Genomic DNA, 4,470 nt, shown 5'->3' on the forward strand with positions numbered 1-4,470 from the left:
TTGTATTTTGAAAACATTTCAGATTTTGATACAAAAAATCAGACACAAGAATTGTATGTGACCATTGGTAACAACCCGTATTGGATTAGTGCTGTATCCAAGAGAAATTTTTCCAAGTGCTTTTATTTAATTGCAATTCCAAAAGGGGTACCATAGCCTAAATCTCAGAACTAAATAGATACTACGTATTAATCATACTCTCTAGCTATAAAAAATCTGCCCACATCAGCGTTAACTATTCCTTTTCAGATACCATTCTCATCCCTGTAAAAATCTGTGGCCAGTCTTAACCCTTTGGTTTTGTAAAATTAAATTGCGATGACTATTTTACTTGTATATTCAAACAAAGGGAAAGATGGCCTCTCCAATACAGACCTCTACTATGCAGCATTTGTTTTAGGAAAAATCACAATGTAAGCCATGTTGGTAATACAATGATACTGGCATATTTATGGCAATGCAGCTTAGATAAAATAGAATATCTTGAAATGTCAGAACTTATGGACTTTATTCAAGGGAAAATATATATGGCATAATGGAAATGCTTCTGGCATGCATTCAAACCTCAGTTCTCTACCTTTTGAAGTATAGTCATGTAATATCAACCCTGTAATAGACTTTAATGTGACAATCACTCCCCTGGCTTCAATATTCACAAAGATCCTGATAGGATTTATGCATGGGATGCCTCATTATGCGGTTTGTGGACATTCCTTTTTCAAAGAAAAAAAAAGAATCTGCAACTCAAACCTGCAGGAAGGAATATATAGAGCATATTTTAACTAGGTGCATCAATCTGTCAGCGGAAGAGTGTTTAGAGATTGGCCAAAATTATTGTCCTCTAACTATCTGACATCATCTTATCATACGAGTTAACCAAGGTAGAGGACTAGGCTCATTTTTCTTCTACAAACAAATAGATTATAGGAGCAGTGGGAATGAAAGAGTAATGCTCACCTAGAGGAGCAGTCCAATGATGGAAGATTACCAGAAGCAAATCAGATATTGTATGATGAGAGATGTTGAGGAAAAGTCCCCTTTTCTTAGCCGTACTTTTTTAGAGAGAGTTTTGCTAGCTTGGGAAATGGTGGTTATGTTTAGAACTAATCAGTCTTGGTCATGCTGACAGTTGTCAGAAGTCCTACAGCTATATCATTCCCATTAGCTGGTTGGTCTCAGGACCACAAAGTACTGACAGGGGAATGTGGAGCCAGGCAGACACAATTCATTTTCTTGAGTTCTTATGCCATTAACAATCACGCAGTGTCTGTTTGTAAGAAATGATAAGAAGACTAACCTGAGGACAGGTGTTAGCATTCTGCATGGCTATGCCTGCTGAGTCACACTAGCAGCTTCACCATACAGAATTTGTTAGCTCCAACTTAGGAGTTAAAATGCTTGAGAAACTCAGCAAGGCAGAAGTTATGGAGGAACAGCAAGAGGAAGCTAGCTCAATAGGAAGCTTATGCTGAGATTGATGCTTTTTCAGGTGAGGTAAGTCCCAAAGCTGCTGAGACCGTTGGGGCACCTTAGATGCTGCAACAACCTTCCTCCACTCTGCCCTGTGTTTGGCTAGCTTTATGCACTCTGTCAGTTGAAGCCCCATCCAGTCCTTAATACTGGTTCCCCAGCTCTTCCTGGATCTCTCTCTTTTTCTCTGTCCCTCCACTGCAGTCCACATTATGGCTGTGGCAAGGGTGTTCAGCTTTCATGTGACGTGTCCAAACCATTGCTACTTCCTTCATCACACAATCTCCAACAATGGTTCCTTGGTTCCAGTTTATTGACTGATTTGCTGCTTGGCAGAATCATTGGTCCGGTGCTCACTGTACAAGACACACAGCAAGAAAGCAGTCTCCTAAAGCAGCACATTTCAAATGCCTCGAGTCTGTTCTCTAAGTTCTTATTAAGCATCCATGCCTCACATAAAGCATTGCAGAGATGACCACAGCATGAATCAGATGCAACTTTAGTTTCAGTGTAATATTGTGGCTTGCCCAGATTTTCTTTACTTTTGTTAGTTGGCTGGTGAAAATGGTTATTCTGGCCTCAACTTCCTTTTCAGCTGTTAAATCTTCTGCAATGGTGGCTCCTAGATACTTAAAACTTGTTGCTCTTTCTAGTTTTTCATTGCCAATCTTCACATCAACATTGCTGCTGGTGACCTTGAGGTTGTCGTCACTTTGCTTTTCTCAGCGCTTATTTCCATTCCGTAGCTGTTTGCGGTTTTGTCTAGCATTTTGGCAAGTTCTTGTAGCTCTTTAGAAGTCCCTGCTATCAGATCAACGTCATCAGCAAAGTGCAGGTTGTTGAACTTTCACCCTCCAACTGATACAGTTCCTGTGAAATTCTGTAAGGTGTCTGACATGATTTGCTCTAGGAAGAGGTTGAAAAGGCATGGTGAGAGTAGGCAGCTGTGACACACTCCTGCTGAAGTCATAAGCCATTTGATGATGTTGGTGTCTATCAGCACTCCATTATTTGCATTGCTGTAAAGTTCTTCTATTCGTGTTATCAGGGATCTACTGCTATTATGCTTCTTCACTGTGAGCTAAAGCGCTTTATGCCACACCCTATCAAAAACTTCTTGCAGTCTATGAAGTTATAGTGAAGTTCTTTTTGATCACGGTATTTTTCACACAGTACTTGAATACTGAAGACTTGCTTAGTGGTACATCTCCCCACTCTGACCCCAGCTTGCTCTTCCGCCAGTACGTTTTTTATTGAGGCTTGAGTCTGTTCAGTATTATTTTTAGAAGTACTTTGCTTGGGTGGCTGATCAAACTGATGTGTGGTAGTATGTACACTGGTGCAGATTTCCCTTTTTAGGAAGGGGAAAAATGACTGACTTCATCCACTGGGAGGGCCAAGTTTTCTCCCTCCATGTCATGTTGCAAATTTTGCGAAGCATGCTTGTTACGTTGTCATCTGTTTTCAAGATTTTTCAGATACGTTGTCTACCCCAGGTGCTTTCCCATTCTTCAGACTTCAAGTGGCTTCTTCTATTTGTTCTCTTGAGATGTCTGTGTCTTCCTCTTCAGTGCTTCCAGGTCCTCCTTTCTCTAGTTGGTCAAGTACTTTGGGCTCCATTTGGATATGCCTAGGACTTCTGTCAACTGCCAGCATGACCAAGACTGATTAGTTCTAAACATAACCACCATTTCCCAAGCTAGCAAAACTCTCTAAAAAAGTGTAGAGGTGCTTTCCATACTCTGTCCACCTCTTGTGTATTGTGGTGTTTTTAGTGAGCAATTTTCCATTTTCCATTCTTGTCTTCTACTGCCATTGTTCTTGCTTGGTGTGTTTTGGCTATCTTCTTCGGGCTCTCAAGTGCTTTCTTGCTCTTGCTGTTCTCAAAACCGCTTTGAAGTTCTTCATACCTGTTTAGAATCCCGTCTTCTTTCACCGCTCTTATTTAATGTCTAACATTCCTGTTTGCTTCTCTGTAACTGAGACTGCCAGATTCTGAACCAAAACATTAGCTTTCAGTACTTTCCATACATCACACATTTCCATGATTTTGTTGTACATCCACGGTTGATTGTTTTTCTTAGCTCTTCCAAGCAAATCTTCTGCGGTTCCTTTGATCACATGAGTGAATCTGTCTGTAATGTTTTGTAAGTCAGTTAGCACTAGGAGTGGTTCACATTTTCCTTCAATTTTTATGTTGGATTCAGTCTTTATTGTGGGATCCTTGAGCTTTTCTAGGTCATGTTTGACTCTTCCTGTATTTTTGTTTGCCGTTGTCTTCAGTTTTCGCTTTATTGTCATTGTTACTAAATTGTGGTCACTGCCAACATCAGCTGTGGGAAATGATCTGGTCTTATTCAGGCTGATGCTTAATTGGAATCGATTAGACATAAGATTGCAGTCTAATTGATTCTTGCAGCTGCCATTGGGACACATCCATGTCACTCTTCTTGACGGTTTGTGTGGGTAAAGTGTGTTGGCAAGTACAAGGTTATGCAGTTGTACAAATCCTAGTAGTCTCAGGCCTCTGTCACTGGTTTCTCCCAGTCTGTTTCCCAGTTGTGTGCCAATCTCTATGTGCATCAGTAACAACTCTCACATTCCAGTGACCTTGTACAACGAGAGTGTCTTTCTTTGGTGTCTGTCTTATTAGTTTGGTACTTATTTCTTTGATATTGTCTGTCTTACTAGTACTCATTAAATAAATGGGCAAAATTCTACTTTCTGATACACATACATAATACCCAACTGAAGTCACAAATGTGTCAGAAGTTAGAATTTGGCTTTTTAAGAACAAAATCTTGTCCATCAGTCACATAAGGTAGAAAGAGTAGCAAATGTGGTCCCCATCTTCAAGAAGGGGAAGAGGGAGGACCCGGGTAACTATAGGCCCGTCAGTCTTACCTCAATCCTGGGGAAACTCTTTGAGAAGATCATCAAGGAGCACATTTGTGATGGGCCGGCATCAGAAATGATGCTCAGGGGCAATCAGCATGGATT

Source organism: Gavialis gangeticus, unplaced genomic scaffold (assembly GCF_001723915.1).
Source record: "Gavialis gangeticus isolate Ggan-Ray unplaced genomic scaffold, GavGan_comp1, whole genome shotgun sequence".
Classification (NCBI taxonomy): Eukaryota; Metazoa; Chordata; order Crocodylia; family Gavialidae; genus Gavialis; species Gavialis gangeticus.